The sequence below is a fragment of the Triticum aestivum genome, chromosome 5A, assembly GCF_018294505.1.
Source record: "Triticum aestivum cultivar Chinese Spring chromosome 5A, IWGSC CS RefSeq v2.1, whole genome shotgun sequence".
In the NCBI taxonomy this organism is placed as follows: Eukaryota; Viridiplantae; Streptophyta; class Magnoliopsida; order Poales; family Poaceae; genus Triticum; species Triticum aestivum.
In genome coordinates this window covers 617242228-617268157 of record NC_057806.1, presented here as the reverse complement: position 1 = coordinate 617268157, position 25930 = coordinate 617242228, and positions in this window count along the sequence as shown.

Below are 25930 nucleotides of genomic sequence, written 5' to 3'. Positions count from 1 at the left end.
ACGGATGTGTCTTTTTTTTGTAGTGGAAGCACCGTCGAGCACATCCAGTGCGGGAGCAGGTGCAGCTGCAGGTGCTGGTGCAACGCTAGTCGAGCTGCTCCCCGCCAAGAAGTCAGCAAGGGGAAAGTCCGCTGCATTTTTTCTGGATTTTGCCTGGTCCAATTGAAAACGGCCGGAACCAAGGAAGTAGAAATATCTACAACCACCTGTTTTGCGGCAGCTACCGCTGTTGCGACTGTCTGAGTTGATTTCTTCTCAACCGCAATCTCAACCTTCTTGTCGATGTTTTCTTCATTTAACCTCCATCTTTCCTTTCTCTCCTCCGTGGTCTCACGGTAGTACTTCTTCCACGTGGCGCCGTCTCCGACACCATGCACGCGTCCATACGATAGTCGAGTATCCACCGGTTGTTGTTTCAATATGTTCAACGCCCGGTTGAATGGAGTGTCCCACTTGGGCCTCGCCAATGCCTCAGACGGCGAGTCGCTTTCGGCCGCAATCCCGTGCTACTCTCTTTGCAAAAGGCACAAGGATCGTTTACAAATATGACTAACGTGTGCAGTCGAATTGATCAGAAACAAAAATTACCAGCAGTCTCATGAACTCCATAATGACCGGTTTTGTCTCGTAAACCTTCTTCACTGGGTCCCAACAGTGTCGGGCCCTGAGGACGTCACGCTCCTGCTGGACGGTGAACTCTGCCAAGGGGTCTGGGATGCCCAGACTCGCGGCTTCCGCGTCCTCCTTGGCCCATTTGGACCTCTTTCCGCCTTAACCACAGCTTCCGAGGTGGTGGCTCCCAATGTTCCTCTCTTGAAGCCCCTTCATGTACTTAGACTTCTTTTGGCAGCTTCGGCCTCGCAAGCCTCCTTGAATATTTGAAACTGCTCTTCCGTGATTGTCGGATTATACTTTACAATCTCGGAGTATGGTTCCTTCTTGTCGATGATCTTTGCTTTCACTCGATTTTTCCAAGCGGCCAACGCGTCACTAAACTTGGTCATGGCGTGTTTGTTTATCTTCTTCGTTGTCGGGTCCTCATCTGGATCTTCATAATCCTTCTCATTCCGGCCCGGGAACAAGAATATCTGGTGAAACTTCTATCTTCTATAGTTTCTCATATTTTCTATCTTATGTAGTTTCTCATCGTTTATGGTGGCGGTTGTCCATACGATGCAGCCTATTTGATTGTCGTAGCATCGACGCGCTTCCTCGGGCGCCTTTGGCTCAAAATTGTCGTCGTCCACCTCCGTGACCACCAGTCTAGTACTCCTGAGTTTGTTAGGAAGCCGTTGCCTCTTTGCTTTCGGTTCTACACCGGCTCCGCTCCCCGAGGCAGCGCCGGTCTCGATGCTGGTCTGAGTCTGAGCGCCGGTCTCAGCCTCAGCACCGGTCTGCGTGTCGGTCTCAGTCCCCGATGCCACCGGTGGGCCCAGCAACAACATCGGTTGATCGTCGTCAAGGCTAAAAGATTCGTCTGCTGCCCGGTAAACATCGTCGCAATCACCAAAACCCTGTCCTTCATCGTTGCTAGCCATGTTTCCTATGATTAAATCTAGTCAATTAATTATAGACCTAATAAAATGAATATTGACATAAAAAAGGCCTATTGTTTTGCAGGAACATTGACTCCTTCCTGGTGCGGCAAATCCCGGGCACTCGATATGTCCTAGTTTGTAGCACAAGTCATGCCGAAATTCACGGAAAATTTCGGCATGACCTTTGCTAAAAAGTGGACAAATCGAGAACCTGAAATTTGCCGGAACGGAAATGAATCAACATTCCGGCAAAACATATATAGGCCACTCAGCTTCATTGAAACAACAAAGCCACTTGGGCACAAACAACATGACCACTTCAATGAAAAGATATAATCAACAAAGCCACTAACTAAATTTTTGCACTAACCTAGGTAATTAACCTAATTAAACTAGTTAACCTAACTACTTCTCTGGCAAAGCCCTAAATAAATTTTTGCCCTAACCTAGATAATTAACATAATTAAACTAGCTAACCTATGCAGGAGAGAGAGAAGAGGGGTGGGGGCTTACAGAGGATGGCTCAAGTGGTGGCGAGGGAGGCAGGGGCGTCTCCGGTGACGGCGAGGTAGGCAGTTGTGGCGAGGGAGGATCTAGTGGCGTCGACGGCGGCTCCGGTGGCGTTGATGAGGCCGCGCGGCTCCGTGGCGTTGGGGGCGGCTCCGGTGCCGCCGATGGCGCACGGCTCTGGTGGCTCCGGGGGCATTGACGTTGGCAGGAGACGGCGGCGAAGTGGGGCGACGGCGAATCGGGGAGACGGTGGCGGGGTGGGTCGAGAGATTTGGGGGGCAAGTGGTGGCCGGGGGGAAACAGTTTTTTGGTTAAGTCAAAACTAGCGGTAGCGCGTTTCGCAGAACGCGCTATAGCTAAGGTAGCTATAGCGCTCTTTCCAAAACGCGCTACTGCTATACCTATGTAATTTTCTCCCTTCTTTATTTCCTTTTCTTTTTCAATAGCAGGGGTCCTGGAAACGCGCTGCAGCTACGTTAGCTATAGCGCCTCTTACTAACACGTGCTACAGTTGTGCCTTTCTCTGTTTTTTCACTTTTTCATTTATTTTGCTGTACATTTTATTTTTTCTTTCTCCTTTTTCTGTTTCTTTCATTTTCATTTACTTTTCTATTTGTTTTTCATTTTATTTTATTTCCATTAGCAGTAGCGCTCTTACTCGGAAACGCGCTGCTACTCATGCCCTAGCGGTAGCGTGCTTCCTACAAGCCCGCTACTGCTATGCGTAACCCATCGTTCCACCAATGGTAACATTAGTAGTAGCGCTTTTACGGTCACACGCGCTACTGCTACAATCGTATCTGCAGCATGGTTTATTATTAACCGCTACTACTATCTAGCACTAGCGCCCTTTTCTCACCCACGTTGTTGCTAAATTTCTGTGTATAAGGTTTTCCCTAGTAGTGGCTGGACATCCCCTCTCTATGTGTCGTCGTGGGTGTGCTTGTTGTTTTGTGGGGAGCGATCGAAAGGTTGAAGAGACTAAGGTTATAATGGCCGCGGGAATTAAAGGGGAATCTGGACGGCCAGGAATATCGGCAGGCCCTGATGGCAGTTCTAATTTGCAGCGCGTAACTCCACCATGCCGCACGTAAGTGCATCGTGTGGCAACGCGCGCGGTGCAACCACGTGCATATGGGGCACCCGACGTGATCGTGCGCACGCCCAACCGCTGGCACAGCGCGTGCGGAGGGATGCAAGCAGAGCGCTCCATGGTCGCCTCAAGGAAAAGTTGTCCACAAGTCGAGCGCGCCGACGGACGCGAGCAAAGCACGCCAAAGGACGCGACAGAGTGCGCCGTGGTGCCTAACGATGAGCACAGCGTGCTACGGCGCCTAACGGCGAGCAGAGCTTGCCGAGGGACGCGAGCAGAGGACGGCACAGTGATACATGGCAAACAAGACGAACTGTGCGAGCGTTGTCGGAGACATCAAGCACGAATCAGATTAGAGTTGCGTGTGCGATACGTGGTAGACAGGTGATCCATCAGAGCTGTTTGTGATGGAATGAGCTGTGTGTGTTGCGGGCAAGTGCTTGCTGGTGTATAACCTTAAATTTAACCAAAAAAGTGTTAATGCGTGTTACAAAAATTGTATAGCTGGAAACTATGTTCAAATACGACTCCAACGATATAATCTATGGCGACATGCATTCGTATTTTATTAGTTAAATCCTACTTATAAACCAGGACGGGGGTATAGTAGGTAATTAAATTGCAAACATTTTTTATTAACTATATGTGTACGTGTCCTCTCGTCCTCCTCTCGCACGTCTTGTCACCCCGTTGCCACAGACGGCTTACAGAGCAAGCTTGCACAGTGCGCAGGGGCGTTCTTTTGGCCAAACGGTGGCGCAAATGAATCGTTGGTGAGCCCGTTCCCACGCAACGTCGCAGGTTCCCGCGCAAGCTTCCCACCCGACTCGGTGAAATCCCCCAAAATCCCAATGCTTGTCGGCCTGCTATAAAAACCCTCACGGCCGGTGAGTCCTGCGTCACATTTTCCTCTCCCTCCCTATAGCTTATCTCGTCTGCTTGTCCCACAATCGCCAAGGGCACCGGTCCGTCATCATCGCTCAGCCACTCCACCGTCATCAGAGGACAGCTCCAGCTGAGAGGCTACACCGCGGCGGCCGCGCAGTCCCTGGCGTAGTGTAGTGCGCATGGCGTCCCTGTTGAGTGTGCGCGGAACACCCACCACACGCTCCGCCGCAACTGCCCGTCGGCAGCTGTTGCCGGCCGCCGTTGCCGCCACACCATCGAAAGCCAGGGCCATCCCCCGCTCCGCCGATGCGGCCCGAAGGCGGGAGGTGGCCGTCGTGGCCGCCACCCCACTGCCGACTATTGTGGCCATCACCCGCTCCGCCACCGCGGCCCAAAGGCAGGAGGTGGTGGTCATGGCCGCCACCCCATCGTCGGCCGCCGTGGCCGCCAGCCCACCGTTGACCGCCGGGATCATCACTCGCTCCGCCACCGCCGCCCAAAGGAGGGAGGCGGAGATGGAGGCCCGCACGTGCGCCAGCGACCTTGCGCGCTACATCGAGTTCCTACGGGAGGAGGAGGAGCGCCTCATCGAGCACGCGAAGAGCCTTACCGCAGCCGTGGCCGCTGCATATGTCGACGCAGAGGCAAGGAATTAGGAGATCTACGAGCAGTCTGGCCGCTTCGAGAGGGATCGTCTGGAGCGGCAGTGGGCGTCGAGCTGGCGAGCATCGCTGAACGTGCAGCACCGGCAGGTACCGTATTGCATTTGTCCAGCTCGTCGGTAGGCTCCTCCTCCTCTGCCTCTTACTGAGCATGCTCGGCAGAGGAGAGGCTGCCGGAAGTAGCACAAAGCCCCTCCGTGGTAGTAGTATTTACTGGCTATTTTGTTCAGTTCATCTGACTATAGATGTGTGGTCAAACTGTACAACGTACTTAAAGTTAGCTAGTATATATAGTTGAACTAGCTATTTCAGTACGTGGTTGGCAACAATTGGGGAGAAGTTTGGTCGGTTTATCTGTCAGTTGAACTGTTTGTATAAATTAAGAATGACTGCTTAATCTATGAATGAAATCTATGCTTAATTACTGAATTTTAGTTGCAAAAATTACATGGTGCTAATGATTTCTAGCTGCATATTTTGACAAATCGCAGTGTTACAAGGATTAACAAATGGCAACATTACTAGATCAACAAATGTAAATCTTTCCAGTTTGACAAATGGCAACATACCCAATATGACAGATGCAAATCTTACCAAATTGTTTGTACGTGGTTGGACACGGGTCATCCAGAACAACCGTTTGCGTTGAAGGGATGCACAAATCCTGCGCTACTCTCACTTTGCATACGGTTGTTCTGTCTAAAACGTTTGCGATCAAGAGCTGCAGAAATCCTGCTCGGCACATTTTCTCTTGGCTTCCTGGGGAAGCTGTCGGTTTGCATATGGGTGTTCTAACTAAAACGTTTGCGATGAGTGTTTTATATTTCAAAAGCAAATTAAACTGCGGCTTGGGCGCCATTAATGGAGAGGATGCGAGGAAGGCGGGCGGCCATGGAAGTCAAAGGGCTCGCTTCCCAGTGAGCCTGCGTAACGTACAGCTCGCACGCTTCCCGGTGAGCCTGCGCACTCGAGGACAGCTTGCACGCCTCTCGGCCAGCCTGCACACCGGACGGCGCTCGCACGCCTCTTGTAACACCCCAAAAATTTAAAAAGGATTAAATAATTAAAATTTGGCCATGGTAAATTAAATTTTTATTTTCTGGATTTTTTTTATTCAGACCCACTCTTTTCTCCTGAATTGTGGAGTTTTCACCCCAAGTGAAAACTTTTCAAAAATATTGCTGGACTTGTATACCCTCTCAAGAAAACATTTCTTTTATCAGTGGAATTATTTATATAATTATTTTTCCTGAGCTTTATTTCTTTAAAAATGATTTTTCATTAGTTTTAGAGCCTCTTTTGCACTGCAACCCTTTGATAAATTTAGTTAAAGATTTCACCAAAATTTGGGGATGACATGTGATGTTCCTAAATCACTTCTATGCAAAAACCCACTGTTGTTCCTTGGAAAATTTGAGCAAACCATCCACATCTTCATTCTGGTCCAGTTTGGTGATTTGTACTGCAACCATATTTTTCTTGCTCTTGTTACCTTGGGATTTGTCCTGCTTGAAGTACACCCTACCAAACCCTTAAGTCCAGGAGATTGGACCCATTGGAGTATTTTTGGTCCATGCAATAATGACCTTTATTTTCTGTCCAGATTTGGTTTTCTCAAAAACTTGCACTAACAAGTTTCTGTTCTTGCCAAACTAACCTTGCCACCATCACCTACATCTAAAGAGACTCTGATCTGGAGAGTTTGGCCACCAGAAGAGATGCCTAGATGCCCATGGCAATCTGTCGAGCACCTTGTGTGCATGGCCAGATTTGACATAGTTTTTAGTTTGTATTATGAACTTAATCCCCTGACCCAGCAGCCATGTCCACTAATCTCCTAGCCAACTCTAACCTAGACATGTTAATCCCCAGCCTCATCCAAGCCTCCTCGCATGCGTTGGCATTTCGTCGGGCACCTGGCGTGCATGCTCTGGGCGTGCCCAGAGCGCACGTTTTGCACACGCGCGCAACCGAGCCACCGCGTCTTGCCCCTGGCCTTCGCTCGCCCGCAGGGCCACGCCTCATCCTCACCCACTCGCCAGAACCCTCCAAGCCACCCCTGGCGCCCTACAGCGCCACCGTTAGAGCCCCTTGGCGGCACGCCGGCGTCCGCGGCATGCTCCTGCCATGGACGGCACCGCCCGAGCCATAGCTGCACGCCAGCTCGCCCCTGAACAGCTCAAGCTCATCCTCTCGCCTTACCAGACCCCGCCAGCCATCGCCACGCGCCTCCCTGGCTACAGAACGGCGGTTCACCGTTCCTATCCACTGCCGCTGTCAGAACCGACCTCGACCGCCTATAAAAGGAGCCCCCGAGCTCATCCAGACCCTCAGGCGACCTCAGGCCATCTCCCTAGTGCCCCCATAGCCAGCAATCAATCGAGGGAGGCCGTCTTCCCCGTCTCCGGTCAGTTCGACTGCCGCCATGCTCCGGTCTCGTTCATCGCGAGCAGGGCCTCCCCAGTCCATCCAGTGCCACCGTCCGACTCCCCTTGACCTTGCGGAGCCACCCCACCTCTCAAACACGATCGGGAGCCACCGTAGCTCGAGACCCCGATCCACCAGAAGCCACCGTCTGCCGCGGAGCTTGCCGCCGGCGACCCCCTTTGTCCCCACGACCCTCTCGACCACTAGGAGGACCGCCCTGGACTGGCGGATCCATCCCTGCCCTCGGAATCCCGTGGGGAGCCGCCATTCATCGGCGGCAATCGCCGGAGCTCCGCCTCTACTCGGCCTGAGGAGAAAGAGGGCGTGGGCGACTGGTCAAACCTGACCAGTGGGCCCGATGGACCCACTGTCAGTGACCCAGCGAGAACCCACGCTGGTTTTAGTGGAAGCGTAAAACCCATAGTACATTTGCTCCTGTTCGAAAACGTATTACTCCTCGAACCGTTTTCTTTTTCTAATTTTTGTTAAAAACAGAATTTTGACTAAACTTTGACTGACTATAACTTTTTGAGTATAAGTCCAATTGATTTGATTCTTTTTCTGTTGTTTCTTAAATTTTTCCTAGTTTATTTTCATAGTTATTTGAAAATTTTCCAAACAACTTTTTTGTACTGTTTTGAAACTACGTGTTAATTTAAATTTTCTTAAAATAGGATTTTGAAGAAGGAAGCAACTTTCAAAAAGTGCACCCCCACTTGCATACTCTTGAAGGCAAGCATTCTGAACCCCGGCATAATAGTCGTTGTGTGTCGTTTGATGCAAATACGACACCACCTTGACGCGAAGTATTCGATATTTTATGTGGTGTTATGATCATATTCATGAGTGCATAATGATGATTCCTTGCTGTTGGAATTGATATGCATCTGATAGTAATCACCCTCGTATGCCTTTCATGCCTATCGGGAGGAATCCGAGAAAGTCTCTGTCTTGGGTAGACACGAACTTGTCTCTAATAATTCGTTGAGACGATTATGTCCGGTAAGGCATGGTGAGGTATGATGAGTGGTGATTATGTTTGTTGGTGTGAAATATAATTGCCATACTAATCCTGCAGGGAATGCCTTAACCTCCTGAGTCGACCGTAGATCGAGTCTTGTTCCAGTAACCCCCAACTTGTTTCGTACTACCACTTGTCCCTGTCATAGGTAGGGTACGGTTCAGTAAGTTGTCAACCCCTTCCTAGCACACATCGTATAGAGAGGCCATGGTGGAAGATACCGGCTGCATCCGGTAGACATGCCACCTGGTCCGGGGGCATGGGTGTTTCCAGTTGGAGCCGAGGGGGTAGCTCCCCTAGTTTGCGTGCGTTATAAATTTTGTGATCCCATGCTAGACGAGGTTGTAGCCTCCCCACTTAGAGTTTCGCTTAACGGGTGTCGTGGGTGATTCCAGACACCGGTAAGTTAGGCTGGTGTGTGCGGTCAGGTGTGTTTTCAATTAAAAGACCGTAAACGAAATTAGTCCCGATGGACTAAAGGAATCCGTTACTCGTGGGTAAAGAGTACACCCTCTGCAGAGATTATATCTATTCAAATAGCCGTGTCCATGGTTAAGGACTACAGTCTGGGATGGGTCAAGTATCGGTCTTCGGAGGAAAAATTGCTAAACCAGAACATGGATCATGACCCGTGACTCATGATGATTATGATTACTATTATTATGGACTAACCATTTACATTATTCAAGTCGTTCCATCCATCCAAGTCAGGGAGATAGTCCCCGAGCCTAGTGAAAGGCTTCAGGTCGAGACGCTGAGAGGATATCCATGTTCGATGTCTTCCGCGACATTTGTCCTTCTCCGTAGAACATCCCTGTTTTTCCGACAACCTCCTTCATGATGATTTGGGCAAGTTCGCGCTGGATGTTATAGAACTCAGCTCGAAGTCGATGATCCTCGATATCTCCTATGTCCTTTGCCCATTGCAGAATATGGGCATCGCCGGAAGAAGGTGACATGCGAAGGTTCTGGTGATCCCGTCTGTACTCCAGCATGTGGTGTAGGACATAGAATCCATCATTAAGAGAATTGTTCGGTTGCTGGATGCACCAGAAATCGGTCTTATGGCCGAAGGCGACCCTGCCGCCCCTTATCTTCTTGTCCCTGACCTCTCCACCCATTGATTGGTAGTAATACATAGCACTGTCGAGAACATCCTTGATGTGGGTGCAATCCTTTTGGTGAATGTTCTTTGACGAGTCCAAGTAAAGAGCGTGGGAGAATCGGGGGTAGAGGATGATGAGGACGGCGCGCCCGCCCTGCGCAAAATAAGTCCTCAAATTAATTAGCCTCCATCGTGCAAATGAATGATTGAAATCGAAGGAAGGATAGCAAAACGGATGACTTACATGGGATGATAAGGCACGAGAATCGCACCCTTGTCATTATTGGCGAGCATGAAACTGACGATATAATCCCTCGCGTATTCACGGTGCTTTGTGCAGACTCCCAAGAAGCCCTCGTGCATCTAGTACGGGTCAGCGACATGGATATGAGATATCTGCTCAACCCCGATGATGTAGTTCATGTGCAAGGCATAAAGGCGGACAAACGTAAAATCCAGCTTCTTCACGTGAAACATGTCGAATATGTAATCGAATCGGAGGAAGAACTTATCCGCGGGGAAGCTGTCGACGTACGACATTTGCCGCGGAACGTTAACCACATAGAGTGGGTATCCTGGATCTTTCGAGGCGATGAGGTCTTTCTCTACCCGCAGCACATCGTCATGAAGTCTCCTTAGATCGCCGAATCTGACCCGTAGCGTTGTTGCAGGTAGGATTGGTTGACCGGGGATATGCCATTTATCCGCATCGAGGATATCTATACGGTCCTGAAGCCGAGGCTGCTGAGGCGGCTGGATCATAGAATCAGCTTTTTTGCCTTTCCTCGCTCTCTTCCTAAACTTCTTTACTAACGGAAGGTCGTCCATAATACACTGAGACGGCAATTCAGGCACCAACTCATGACACTCAAACCCTGAGGAGGCGCCAGTATAGACATACTGTTCAGCGCCATCGTCGTCCTCATCCTCATCCATGGTGACGTCATCAGCGACTAATGGAGCCTCCTCCTTACCCCGTCCGCTATCACCCAACCCGACACCCGACACTAATTGGGTAGGTGGGGTGTTGATGTTCATACCTTGCTGAGGTTGCGTGCTCGTGGGTGTGCTCCCGGCCGCCTCCAGATGAAGCAGACTCTTTGGCCACAACAGGACCCACCCAGCATTGCAACAATCACCAAGCCGCCGTGGTGTCTCGTCGTCATCCCCAAGTAGTACTAGAGGAGGCAAATTATCGTGGCCCGGTTTGACACTGGCCACGGAAACCTTGAAGACGTTCGGGGCGATTGGCCGGCTGTGGAACAATGGTTCCTTCGGCTCCATTATCGTCGCCTTCCCCACGTCCACCTTCTGGTCGCTGATGGTGTACAATATGGTGCACGGGGTTTCATCGGTCTGCAAAGAAAAGTCTACGACGTGAGACATCCGAAAGGCAACGAAAATGGGAGATTATACACTTATATTGAAGGGGGCCGGTGTGACAGGTACCGTGAGGGCGTCGAGCTCAGCAAAAGATGAAGCACTGCCGACACGTCCGGTGCGGGAGCCGGTGCGTGAGCAGGTGCAGCTGTAGGTGCTGGTGCAACGCTAGTCGAGCTGCTCCCCGCCAAGAAGTCAGCAAGGGGAAAGTCCGCTGCATTTTTTTCTGGATTTTGCCTGGTCCAATTGAAAACGGCCGGAACCAAGGAAGTAGAAATATCTATAGCCACCTGTTTTGCGGCAGCTACCGCTGTTGCGACTGTCTGAGTTGATTTCTCCTCAACCGCAATCTCAACCTTCTTGTCGATGTTTTCTTCATTTAACCTCCGTCTTTCCTTTCTCTCCTTGGTGGTTTCACGGTAGTACTTCTTCCACGTGGCGCCATCTCCGACACCGTGCACGCGTCCATACGACGGTCGAGTATCCACCGATTGTCGTTTCAATATGTTCAACGCCCGGTTGAATGAAGTGTCCCACTTGGGCCTCGCCAATGCCTCAGACGGCGAGTCGCTTTCGGCCGCAATCCTGTGCTGCTCTCTCTGCAAAAGGCACAAGGATCGTTTACAAATATGACTAACGTGTGCAGTCGAATTGATCAGAAACTAAAATTACCAGCACTCTCATGAACTATGTAATGACCGGTTTTGTCTCGTAAACCTTCTTCACTGGGTCCCAACGGTGCCGGGCCCTGAGGACGTCACGCTCCTGCGGGACGGTGAACTCCGCCAAGGGGTCTGGGATGCCCATACTCGCGGCTTCCACGTCCTCCTTGGCCCATTTGGACCTCTTTCCGCCATAACCACGGCTTCCGAGGTGGTGGCTCCCAATGTTCCTCTCTTGAAGCCCCTTCATGTACTTAGACTTTTTTTGGCAGCTTCGGCCTTGCAAGCCTCCTTGAATATTTGAAACTGCTCTTCCGTGATTGTCGGATTATCCTTTACAATCTTGGAGTAGGGTTCCTTCTTGTCGATGATCCTTGCTTTCACTAGATTTTTCCAGGCGGCCAACGCGTCTCTAAACTTGGTCATGGCGTGTTTGTTTATCTTCTTCATTGTCGGGTCCTCATCTGGATCTACATAATCCTTCTCATTCCGGCCCAGGCACAAGAATATCTCGTGAAACTTCTTTAGGAGGGAGCTCCTCATATTTTCTATCTTCTGCAGTTTCTCATCATTGATGGTGGCGGTTTTCCGTACGATGCAGCCTATTGGATTGTCGTAGCATCGACGCGCTTCCTCAGGCGCCTTTGGCTCAAAATAGCCGTCGTCCACCTCCGTGACCACCAGTCTAGTAGTCCTGAGTTTGTTAGGAACCCGTTGCCTCTTTGCTTTCAGTTCTACACCAGCTCTGCTCCCCGAGGCAGCGCCGGTCTCGATGCCGGTCTGAGTCTGAGCGCCGGTCTCAGTCTCAGCACCGGTCTGCGTGTCGGTCTCAGTCCCCGATGCCACCGGTGGGCCCAGCAACAATATCGGTTGATCGTCGTTAAGGCTAAAAAATTCGTCTGCCGCTCGGTAGACGTCGTCGCAATCACCAGAACCTTGTCCTTCATTGTTGCTAGCCATGTTTCCTATGATTAAATCTAGTCAATTAATTCTAGACCTAATAAAATGAATAATGACATAAAAAAGTCCTATTGTTTTGCAGGAACATTGAGTCCTTCCTGGTGCGGCAAATCATGGGCACTCGATATGTCCAACTTTGTAGCACAAGTCATGCCGAAATTCATGGAAAATTTCGGCAAGACCTTTGCTAAAAAGTGGACAAATCGAGAACCTGAAATTTGTCGAAACGGAAATGAATCAACATTCCGGCAAAACATATATAGGCCACACCAACATAGGCCACTCAGCATCATTCCCTGGAAACAACAAAGCCACTTGCGCACAATCGAACAACTTCAATGAAAAGATATAACATGAGCAAACACTATTGAGGATATAATCAATAATAATGGAATATGCAAATGAACATCAATGACATATATCATATAAAAACAATCTTGTTTTTTGTTTACATAGCAACAATTAGTTTGACCAAGTTTTTGAAAAGAAAAACAATTCTGTTTTTTGTTTATAGCTAAATGCCATAGCTACTGTTTTTTATTTATAGCTAAATACTTTTGTTTTTTGTCTAAAGCTAAAAGTCTAGGAACTCCATTTTCTCTAACCCTTCTGACCTCACCAAAATTTCCACAGCAACACCTTAGTACCTACACCCAATTTCTTCAAAAATATTCAGGTCCATAGTCCAAATAATTCAAATTTCATTTGTATGAAATTTGGAACAAATTCAGGTCCATAACCCGAATATTTTTTATAGCTAAGTGTTTTTTGTTTATAGCCTCTGTTAATTTAAATCAAAATGCTACCATTATTTATATACCCTCTATTATTTTAAAGCTAAATGGAATTACTGTTTAGGTATTTTCATAAAAATTGCCCTAGCTAATTTCCTAAAAAATTTGCTAATCATTTTTCCTAAATGCTATAAAATGCCTAGGCCCTAAAAAATCTAGGGTTCATATGAACACCTAGGGTTCATATGAACATCAACACAGTATCAATATATATATGAATTGCCCTAGCAGAGAGAGAGAGGAGGGTAGGGGACAGGAGAGGCAGAGCCTTACGGTCGGCAGCGAGGGTAGGCTCTGGCTCGGGTGGCGACGGTGAGGTCGAGGGCGGCGGCAGTGAGCTCGAGGGAGGCGACGGTGAGGTCGACGATGGCCTCGGGCGGCGGCTGTGAGGTCGAGGGCGGCCTCGGGCGGCGGCGGTGTGGTCGAAGGCGGCGGGCGGCGGCGGTGTGGTCGAAGGCGGCAGGGCGACGACGGTGATGGAGCAGTTGGGGGACAGGGGGGCGGGAGTAGAGAGGGGGGAAAGGACTTAGTGAAATTTTGAGCCCGGGCTGCCGGGATTTGAGTCAAACTAGCAGTAGCGAGTTTTGCCGAAACGCGCTATAGCTAAGATAGCTATAGCGTGTTCCAGAGAAACGCGCTGCAGCTATTCCTTTCTATTTTATTTTTATTTTTCTTTTATTTTCTTTACATTTTCTTTTTTCATTTCTCCTTTTTCTATTTCTTTCATTTTCATTTACTTTTCTACTTATTCTTCTATTTATTTTCTTTTTCATAGCAGTAGCGCTCTACAGCATAAACGCGCTGCTACAAAGCTTTTAGCAGTAGCGTGCTTCTGGGTGAACCGCTACTACTATTCCTAGCCTACCGGCATTAGTGAGGGAATTTTAGTAGTAGCGATTTTCCATGAAGACGTGCTACTGCTAAAACAATGGTTGTAGCGTGGCTTTGCAACAAGCGCTACTACTAAGTAGCGGTAGCGCCGAGTTTTGACCAACGCTACTGCTATACCTCTGTGTATAAGGTTTTCCCTAGTAGTGCATCTTTGGGGACGAGACGATATACGTTGCCTCTTATTGCTTTCAAAAAATTTCTAGTGTCAACATAGAACAACAGGACTGTTCTGTTCAATCTTGGAATTTTTCGGGGTTCGTTTGGCCTTTTTTATACATTAACTGGGTTTTCTAAGCATTTTATGTGCATAATTCAAATTTGAACTACAAGCACATGCTCCAATGCACCAAAGTTGGTTGAAAATCGCATGTGTGTCCTTGGGTGAATTTCTAGGTCCCATGCAAGAGATGGGAATGCATTACAAACACCAGCACACTGTTGATTGCTGGCAAAATGTTGAGATGCCTGGTTTTTAAATTCTAGTAAATCCAAAACTTGTCTAAAAATCATGAAACTTGGCATGCTATCATGGAGCGGCATCAACATGCCGTGGTGAAAATTTTGTCCTATTTGGGGCAGGTTTGGGTATAAGCTTCTCACAAATCAGAGCTTCTCACAACAAGCGTGATGGTTTCGATAGGGAACTTACCACCTTTGGGGAAGAGACAATATCCATTGCCACTTATTGCTTTCAAAATTTTTCTAGTGTCAACATAGAACAACATGAGTGTTGTGTTCAATCTTGGAATTTTCCGGGGTTCGTTTGTCCTTTTTATACATTAACTGGGTTTTCTAGGCATTTTATGTGCATAATTCAAATTTGAACTACAAGCACATGCTCCAATGCACCAAAGTTGGTTGAAAAATCACATGTGTGTCCTTGGGTGAATTTCCAGGTCCCATGCAAGAGATGGGAATGAAATTCAAACACCATGGCACCGTTGATTGCTGGCAAAACATTGAGATGCCTGGTTTTTAAATTATAGTAAATCCAAAACTCGTCTGAAATTCATGAAACTTGGCATGCTATCATGGAGCGGCATCAACATGCCATGGTGAAAATTTTGTCCCATTTGGGGCAGGTTCGGGTATAAGCTTCTCACAACAAGCATGATGGTTTCGATAGGGTACGTCCCACCTTTGGGGACGAAACGATATCCATTGCCTCTTATTGCTTTCAAATATTTTCTAGTGTCAACATAGAACAACAGGAGTGGTGTGTCAATTTTTGTGATTTTTCGGGGTTCGTTTGGACATTTTTATGCATTAACTGGGTTTTCTAGGCATTTTATGTGCATAATTCAAATTTGAAGTACAAGCACATGCTCCAATGCACTGAAGTTGGTTGAAAAATCACATGTGTGTCCTTGGGTGAATTTCTTGGTCCCATGCAGGAGATGGGAATGAAATTCAAACACCAGGGCACTGTTGATTGCCGGCAAAACATTGAGATGCCTGGTTTTTAAATTCTAGTAAATCCAAAACTCATCTGAAATTCATGAAACTTGGCATGCTATCATGGAGTGGCATCAACATGCCATGGTAAAAAAATTGTCCCATTTGGGGCAGTTTCGGGTATAAGCTTCTCGCAAACCAGAGCTTCTCACAACAAGCATGATGGTTTCGATAGGGAACGTCCCACCTTTGGGGACGAAACGATATCCATTGCCTCTTATCGCTTTCAAATATTTTCTAGTGTCAACATAGAACAACGAGAGTGTTGTGTCAATTTTTGTGATTTTTCGGGGTTTGTTTGGACATTTTTATGCATTAACTGGGTTTTCTAGGCATTTTATGTGCATAATTCAAATTTGAACTACAAGCACATGCTCCAATGCACTAAGGTTGGTTGCAAAATCTAATATGTGTCCTTGGGTGAATTTCTATGTCCCATGCAAGAGATGGGAATGAATTTCAAACACCAGGGCACTGTTGATTGCCGACAAAACATTGAGATGCCTGGTTTTTAAATTCTAGTAAATCCAAAACTCGTCTAAAATTACAGAAACTTGGCATGCTATCATGGAGCGGAATCAACATGCCGTGTTAAAAAAATTGTCCCATTCAGGTTCGGGTATATGCTTCTCACAAACCATAGCTTCTCACAAGAAGCATGATGGTTTTGGTAGGGAACGTCCCACCTTTGGAGACGGAACAATATCCATTACCTCTTATTGCTTTCAAAAAATTTCTCGTGTCAACATAGAACAACAGGAGTGTTTTGTCAATTTTCGGTATTTTTCGGGGTTCGTTTGGACATTATTATGCATTAACTGAGTTTTCAAGGCATTTATGTGCATAATTCAAATTTGAACTACATGCACATGCTCCACTGCATATAAATTGGTTGAAAAGTCAAATTTGTGTCCTTGGGTGCATGCTTAGGTCCCATGCAAGAAATGGGAATGAATTTCAAACACCAGGGCACCGTTGATTGCCGGCAAAACATTGAGATGCCTCGTTTTTAAATTCTAGTAAATCCAAAACTCGTTTGAAATTCATCAAACATGGCATGCTTTCATGGAGTGGCATCAACAGGCCGTGGTAAAAATTTTGTCCCATTTGGGGCAGGTTTGGGTATATGCTTCTCACAAACCAGAGCTTCTCACAACAAGCATCATGGTTTCGGTAGGGAACGTCCCACCTTTGGGGACGAAATGATATCCACTGCCTCTTATTGCTTCCAAAAAATTTCTCGTGTCAACACAGAACAACATGAGTGTTGTGTCAATTTTTGTGATTTTTCGGGGTTCTTTTGGGCATTTTCATGCATTAACTGAGTTTTCAATGCATTTATGTGCATAATTCAAATTTGAACTACATGCACGTGCTCCAGTGCATATAAATTGGTTGAAAAGTCAAATTTGTGTCCTTGGGTGCATGCTTAGGTCCCATGCAAGAAATGGGAATGAATTTCAAACACCAGGGCACCGTTGATTGCCGGCAAAACATTGATATGCCTCGTTTTTAAATTCTAGTAAATCCAAAACTCGTTTGAAATTCATGAAACTTGGCATGCTTTCATGGAGTGGCATCAACAGGCCGTGGTAAAAAATTTGTCCCGTTTGGGGCAGGTTTGGGTATATGCTTCTCACAAACCAGAGCTTCTCACAACAAGCATCATGGTTTCGGTAGGGAACGTCCCACCTTTGGGGACGAAATGATATCCACTGCCTCTTATTGCTTCCAAAAAATTTCTCGTGTCAACACAGAACAACATGAGTGTTGTGTCAATTTTTGTGATTTTTCGGGGTTCTTTTGGACATTTTTATGCATTAACTGAGTTTTCAATGCATTTATGTGCATAATTCAAATTTGAACTACATGCACGTGCTCCGGTGCATATAAATTGGTTGAAAAATCAAATCTGTGTCCTTCGGTGCATGCTTAGGTCCCATGCAATAAATGTGAATGAATTTCAAACACCAGGGCACCGTTGATTGCCGACAAAACATTGAGATGCCTGGTTTTTAATTCTAGTAAGTCCAAAACTCGTTTGAAATTCATGAAATTGGCATGCTATCATGGAATGGCGCCGACATGATGTGGTATTTTTCGTGTCCATTTTGAGAGAAGGAGCACTCGAATAATGACAGCCAACAAAGGCATTTTGAAAACATAGCTGCCACTTAATATCTCAAACGTTTGTACAATTCAAAACGTGTGTGTTCTGTTAACCATTCACATGACGCCACGTGTATTGGTTTTAATGGCTGTAGGAGGTGCTGTGCGGACAGCTGCTTGACCTTGACTGAATGGGAGGCGTGCGAGCGTAGTCCGGTGCGCAGGCTGACCGAGAGGCGTGCAAGCTCTCCTCCAATGCACAGGCTCACCAGGAAGCGCACGAGCTTTACGCTGCATAGGCTCACTAGGAAGCGAGCCCTTTGACTTCCATGGCCGCCCGCCTTCCTCTCCATTAATGGCGCCCGAGCCGCTGTTTAATACGGGTGGCCTTACTGTTCACGTCCCATTCCCCTCCCCCCGCAGACCTCCACCGCCATGGCGCTGAATGATCATCTGCCACTAGTCTTCAAGTTTGGTGAAGTCGATTCCGAGCCGGAGGAGATAGAAAATAAGGAGGAATGGGGCCTCATGGACATGGCCCAGAACGAGCTGGCCGCGGCGGTTGCTGCCCCCGCTCCCGTCCCAGCTCCCATCCACGCGCCCGCACCAGCGACCATCCCCGTAACATTGACGGGCTAGTCGCCGAGCACTATCGCAGAGCTGGAAGCCGCAGGCGTCAGCGAGGACTCCGCGGACCCGCGCGAGCTCGTCTACATGCCATCGCCAGCGCCCGTGCCTGTGCGCGCCCCTCCACCCACCGTGCCGCTGGCCCCCGTGCGTTTGGCTGCACCCGCCGTGCCCGTGCGCGCCCCTCCACCCACCGCCCCATCGGTCCCCATGCGTTTGGATGCACCCGAGGCGACCGTGCCCGTGCGCCCCCCCCCCCCTCAGCGGCATGGGACGCTGCCGTCGACCGCTACCTCTCAGCGGCGCCAGTTGCCGTCCTCCCGTGCCCCGCCCGTCGATCGCGCGACGACGTGATGTTTGATTTACAAGTGAAGAACATTTTGTGCTGCCTTGAAGACTTCAACAACGGCATCCCGAAGGACGACAACGACAACGACGGCGCGGCATGCCGCCTCCGCTGCAGCCGGAAATAGTTTATTTAGGGTTTCATATTGTATCTCGAATTCTCGATCATATGAATATAAATTCGCAGTGTGACTGAATGAAAGATATGGTTTGAACAAACTTGTGGTTTTCTCTCTTAGCATACAGATTTATCAAACGATTTTCTTTTGAAAAAAATGTCAACGGTTTTAAATATAAAACACTCATCGCAAACGTTTTAGTTAGAACACCCGTATGCAAACCGACAGCTTCCCCAGGAAGCCAAGGGAAAATGTGTCGAGCAGTATTTCTGCATCCCTTCAACGCAAACGGTTGTTTTGCATGACCCGTGGGCAACCACGTACAAACAATTGGGTAAGATTTGCATATTTGTCATTTTGGGTATGTTGCCATTTCTCAGACTAGAAAGATTGACATTTGTTTATCTAATAACATTGCCATTTGTCAACCTTGTAACAATGCGATTTGTCAAAATATGCAGCTACAAATCACTAGCACTATCTAATTTTTGCAACTAAAATCAATAGCACTATTCATATGGACACCACTAGCAGGCGTGAGTTCATGGACGCATATGCAAATGTACCATTTATTACATACAACAAGTCATCAACCCACAACGACAACGAGGATACACGTTGGATTATAGATCATTTCCAACAAAACATTTCAGTAAAGTTTTTCTCACACAAAAAATAACAAAGCGATGAAATGAACTTCAGCTCAACCACTCGTCAGTGTTGGAAACGCTTGCTTTGAACCAGAAGTGATTCTCTGGGAAGGCCAGCTATTGTCAATCTCGAGACCCATATTGGGACGGTAGGGAAGCATAGTAATGTCCGAGGTATAGATACAGTTGCTTCTCATAAATGGTAGTACCGTTGTGTCAACAGCAGCTGGATCGCCTTCCACCATCATTGGATAGTTTTGTCCAGGAAGAGCGAGTTTCCTCCAAGACTTTCCATACTGAACCAGGGAGAAGATGTTGGCGCTAGTACACCAGTGTCCATCCCGAATACCCTGCAATGGATGTTGGAATAGGTCCGGAGAGCGCGACCATACGATACAACACCTGCTTCCTTAGTAACATCAGTAGTGCCCCGTATACAGACAAGAAGAGGTGATCCATCGGAATAAGTTGCCAGGCACCACTGAGTATATGGGTCGTACTCGTCCTCATGCTCGTGAATAAAATTTTCAAGTATAGATGGTGGAATGTTCACAGGACCTTGGAAACACAAGAAGGTTAATTAGTAAAGGGAATTTAGCTAACCCGCATGCATGTGGATGAAACAATTATAATTACGGTGGAAGACTAACGTACCGAAATCATGAGGATTCCATGCAAAAACAGTGCCACGAGTGGTGAAAGCAAACACAAGACCCTCGTATTGAATTGCATCACAGTACTCATCTGTGTATAGAAACTGATTTTGAGCAATATCCATCGAGTCGAACCATAAAGACGGCAACAAGCTTGTCGAAGATAGCGACAGCATAAGCATTCCTATAACCCCAAGAGCGGTTGGGAACTCAACAAATTGCTATATTCTGTAGACGACAGTCAGCATGATCATATTTGAACTCACGTAGAATATCAGTGTACTCAACCTCTGGGCAGTCGTTTGAGATTTTTCGAAGTGGAACACGGTGACGAGTGTACACATTCACAAGTTCTCACTCACAGTTGTACCCAATATAAACAACCCAATCTCCATTTGAGCCTGCCCAAGCCTTGCCCTCAAGCGATGGCATCTTAACATCATACGTATCACTATCAAGCGGCATCAACTTACACAAGGTGAGGCTTCCCTCGTCCCCGCGCCAGTCAGCAGGGTCACAGCGAAGAAGATAGGGGAGATCAAACCGCTCCTGAACCCTTGGGTTCCTTGTAATGATGTTATTAGTTGAGTCGAGAATGGTCTTGAACGAACCTGCCATGCTAGCTGAGGTGATGACATCGCACCGATCAATGAGTTCCTCCACCGCATCATCATTCAGATCGGGGCAAGAATAACGGGGTCGTTTCTGGCTTGTTCCCTCCATGGAGAAGATGATCAAACAATGGCAGAAGGAAGGGTGAAGGCAAATGGAGGAGGGAGGAAGAGCTAGCATGCGATAGCAGTTCCAAATCGAGAGGGAAAGACGAAGAGTCAGTGGACGGTTGCCACAGTACACGAAGAGGCGCCTGGGGAGCGGACGATTGCCACAGAGGTCACACATTGACGACAAGGGCCGAGTGAACCGCATGCAATCCCATCGCACAACACACACGTCTTGTTAAGTTGAACCATTTCTATACTCTTGTGTCAAGGCAAACAGTTCATCTGAGTGAATCGCATGTTGTATATCCCACACACCTTGATCTGGCTGACCGTTTTTTTTTTCAGTTGCCTAATCACAAACAGTTCATCCGAGTGAACCGTATGATGTAAATCGCACACACCTTCATCTGGCTGCCTGTTTCTTTTGTGTTGTCGCACACGCCTTCATCTGGCTGGCCATTTCTTTTGTTCCTCCTCATCGCAAATAGTTAATTGAACTGAACCGTATGCCCTTCATCGCACATGAAACTAAAACCTGAACCGTGTTTGATGCAACCGTCATCGCAAACGTTTACATTTCTGACGGTTTTCATACAACACCGTTTGTGATTATGGCATCGCACACGGTTTCTCGAAGGGTCTCTGATTGTAGTGTCGCATTAGCAGGATCCTGCAGTAATGTTAGCTCTGCCTATGTCAACCAGGAGTGACCTTGCATCGAACCCAGGCTCTCTTGGGTCAACTGGAGCTCTCCGCTCGTTGCCAAACATGCGCCTATCGTCATACCACCGGGGCGCATACGAACCACCCCTCGGAGGGGGTGTAGGCACTCGATGGTTATGGGCGTCCTAGGAACGGGGATACCCAGACTTGCCTGCCCGCGGCCCACGAGCGTGGCTCCACCTACGGACCGGTACGGCCCAGCTTTGGCAGCAACAGCTCAAGACCCTCGCGAGGGGCCAAGCCTCGCGAGGCGGACAACACCAAGACCTCCCTGGGGGCGGCCTCGCTGGGCCAGCTCCCAAGGAGCGGAGATATCTATGCAAGGGGCACCTCGCAAGGTTCACATGACGTGAGCCGTGACGATGAAGGCCAGGAAGGCACCAGCGGGCGTAGTGTACTAGTTTCCTCTTTGGTGCTAAAGAGGCAAGCACATGCGAGGAGTCCTGAGGCTCACGCAAAGGTTTCCATATCGGTGCAACAAGACCAAGACCGCAGGACGGGAGGACGGAGGTCATCGCGGAGCACATAGCAGCATCACCACTAGAGCCTTGGGCAGGCGAAGACTACTTTTGTCAGGAGAGCTTGTACTAGTTGTCTCCCTTCAAAATTTGCCGTTGTGTGATCCCTTCCCGCCTACATTTGGGAAGAGGACCAGGGCCTCTATAAATAGGACTAGCCACCACCATAGGAGGCAGCTTGAATTCATCTTGGATTGGATCCATTCCACCAAGGCCATCTCACCAGCTCATAGAGCTCAAGAACACCTCTCCTCCTGAGGCTGTTCACCCACTATACCAGTTCAACCTTAGCCCTCGAGGCAATCCACCACCACCACACTCGAGTAGGGTATTACACCGCAACGGTGGCCCGAACCAATATAAATCTTTGTGTCTCGTGATCTTTGGGTTTGTCGAGCTAGATCGTGGAATCATTGGGCAGCCAGGCTGGGGAGAAAGAGTCCTTCGTGCGCACACCAGAGTTCGAACCTTTCAAGGCTCTGCGGAACCCTGAATCCGACATTTGGTGTGCGAGGTAGGGGTGCGCCGAAGCTTTTCCTCCATCAATCCACGCTCCACCGCTCCACCAGTTCCATGGCTGATGCTCGTCGAGCCCGTGCTGAGTGTCGAGCTGCTCTCAACGCTCGCGTCGCCCAGACAACACCCATTGGCGGGCCTCCCCGTCGCTCTCCATCACCCGCTGCCAACGCCGCCCCCGGCCCGGCGGGAAACAAGCAGTAGGCTTTGTCGCTACACCCCTCCGTGTAGCAGGACGGACGCACCGCCATGCCGTCGCTGACTCCAGATGGTTCGTCGTCCCACGCTCGCCGCGGGCCTGTGGATGCGCAAGCCGCGCTGCTCACGACGCGCGAGCTCCTGCGCTACCGCCCAGTCGACGACCTCTACGAGGACTGGCTGGACCACATCACCGAGCTCGTCAGCGCTGCTGGGGGCTCTCCTGCACCATCCCTCTTGCTGCCTCGTCCGCCTCCCACTACGAGCAACGTGGCCCATGGAGCGCCTCCACCACCTCTACGTCAAGACGTCGCCCTTGCACAAGACGCGTGGCCCCGCGGCGCGACCCACCACACAGGGCCCCGCGCGTGAAGAAGGAAGCTACCAGGAGGTCCCTCGGCCGCAGGAAGTTGCTCCTGCACTCCCAGCACCACCACGTCGAGATTGTGCGCTGCCTATGGTGGCGGTGCATGGGCACCAAGAGCAGGCTCCGCCTCCACAACGGGCTCCAGTGACTATAGCAGGATGCCACGCCTTTACCCCCGAGTTTTCTGGCCCAGGAAGTTCAAGCCCGACCTGCCTCGACGCTTGACGGCACCCCCGTCCCTGCTGAGTTCCTGCAGCTCTACGAGCTAAGCATCAAGGCGGCCAATGGCGATGAGAAAGTCATGGCAAACTGGTTTCCCATGGTCCTTAAGGATGGCGCACGCTCGTGGCTCCTGAACTTGCCCGCGGAATCGATCTCCTCCTGGGGCGAGATGCGCGAGCATTTCGTCGCCAACTTCCAGGGCACTCGTGACCGCCCACCAGCCGCGGGTGACCTGCGGCATATCAAGCAGCAGTCAGGGGAGACCCTACAGAAGTACATCCAGCGCTTCAACAGCGTTCGCCTCAAGATCCCCAAGGTGAAGGACGAGGCCATCATCTCCGCGTTCTTCGATGGCGCCCGCAATGTCAAGATGAACGAGGAGCTCGCCATCCACGAAGACCTATGCACGGCCCTGGAGATGTTCAACATGGCAACCAAGTGCGCAAGAGCTGAGGAGGGGTGCCTCTCCCTCCTCGAGCTTCCAGCTGCCGACCCAGAAGACAAGAAGGCCAAGGCCAAGGATGTGAAGCGCAAGGGAGCGGCCGTGCACGCGGCCGAACCGCAGATGAAGCGCGGCCGCGACCACCCGGAGTCATCCAAGGGCAGCTGCCTGTTCTGCGCCTTCCACAACGTACAAAGCCACAACACCAGCGATTGTCAAGAGCTCAGAGCCATCCGTGACAGGCGCTTCGGTCGATGCCCCGAGCGCAACGAACGAGGCTACGACCGAGGAGGAGGACAAAGTGGGGGACGCTGGGACGATCGTAGCCCCCCGCCAAGAGTGGCGCGACCATCCTCGCGTGGGCGATTGGAGGGATCAACCTCGTGAGGACCGTCCTTAGGGCAAGGCTGGACTCCCTCCACTACCGCTGCCACCAAGGAGAAATGACGACCATCACCAGGATGAGGGGGTTGGGGGCTTCTAGGAGCCGCGCGCCATCGCCTGCATCTTGGGCGACGCTCAGGCCCCAGCCTCCCAGTGCATCTTCAAGCAGTTTGCTCGTGAGGTGAACGCGGCCCTCCCCAGGCTCGAGGCCATGCACCCACTCAGGTGGTCCAGGTGCACCATTACCTTCAGCTCGTCCGACCAGCTCAAGTGCGCGGCAACTGCCGGCGCCCTCCCAATGTCACTGTATTTGAGCACAAAATTCACTTTGGTCACTGGATTACGAAATACCCAGATTACGGTGATTAATATTACATTTCTTAATAGTGCAGGTCACCGCGTACGTTGCATCACCGTATTTGTCCCACGTGGCATACGTTTTGACTGTTTGACCAGCCACGCAAGCGAGGCGGGGTTCTTTTGCACTGGCGAGTTGCTTTGGGGGCTATTTTGCAAATTTCGCATCCTGGCTGCCTCTATTTTGCATAAAGCTCCTCCCCTACTCCGTTTCCTTGTAGTTGCAGTCGAGGCAGGGAGACACTTGGTTTTCCTCTTGTCGGGAGGCGCTAATTAGAGGCGGAGGTGACCGGTGACTTGTCGTCTCGTCGGGAGTGAGGCTCCAGGAGGTCGTGCCTTCGTCTTGTCGCAGGAGATCGGAAGGCAGCGTCGTGCATCTGCTCTGGCGATGGCCCTTGTTCGTCGCCCGGAATACGGACCGCCACCGCATTATGGTAAGAACCCGTGAGCCTCTGCCGCAATCAGCTTTTATTCACGTGTTTGCGTTCATAGCCGATCGTCCACAGTTGTATTCGATGGATTTGAAGGTCAGATTTTATGGAGAAAGGGGTTAGCGCTATGGTTTTGATAGGATTTTTTGGGGGATTTAGGTTGGGTTTTCGCTCGGTGTGGGTGGCATTGACTAGGATTTGTACTGATTTAGGGGGACTTTGTAGATACTATTTGATATGTTGAGGAGAGCTAGGGTTTGTAGTGAATTGAGTAGGGTTTGTACTAATTTGGGAGGAGTTTGTAATGAAAGCAGGCTCTTTTTGTCATAGTTGCTTCCAATGCAGGCAGTGATTTCTGTAATCTTTTAGAACATTGTCTTTTTCTATTATGAATTGATTGGTGCATATGTCAAGTTGTTATAAATTCTGATATAATTTGTTGAAGTAGTTCAAATTGAGGCACATTCAGGTACATTCAGATAAGGTTAACATTTTGGACAGATGCATGTTTAAATTCAGATACATTCTTATGTGGTTACAATTGAGAATCAGATGTTGGAATTCAGAAACACATGTTATACCTAAGTGTTCATTTTTTAGGACAGAAACTTGTGGTCACAATCAGTTACTCTGTGAGTCAAAATGTGAGTGAAAATGTGATCTGATCAACTCCACTTATTGATTGTAGGTGATGATTATCCTATGTTTTCTGTTCAAATATGGCATGGAGGTTTTTTCATGGGCCAAGACAGAAGCAAAAAATACTATGGAGGGTAGAGCATCTAGTTTGATAACATAGACAAGAACACATGGTCACCACCAGATGTGGATGATCTCATAGACTAGATAAGGTATGAGAAGGAAGGAAGGATGACAGTGTACTACTGCATGCCAGGTCTTCAAGTCAACACAAATGGCACTACAAAAAATACATATCCATGACATTTTGGGCCGAACGAAAAAAATTATGTCATACATATGACACTTCTATGACGATAATTGTGACAAAACCCGGTATCATCACAGATGTGGTGGGCTCCTACTTCTATGACAAAAAATCATGACAGAAAATGGGATTTTCGTCCTGGGCGGGCTGGAGACGCAGCTGCATGACATTCTTTGGGCCGTCCATGACGGAAAAAACCGTGGTAGAAGCGAGGG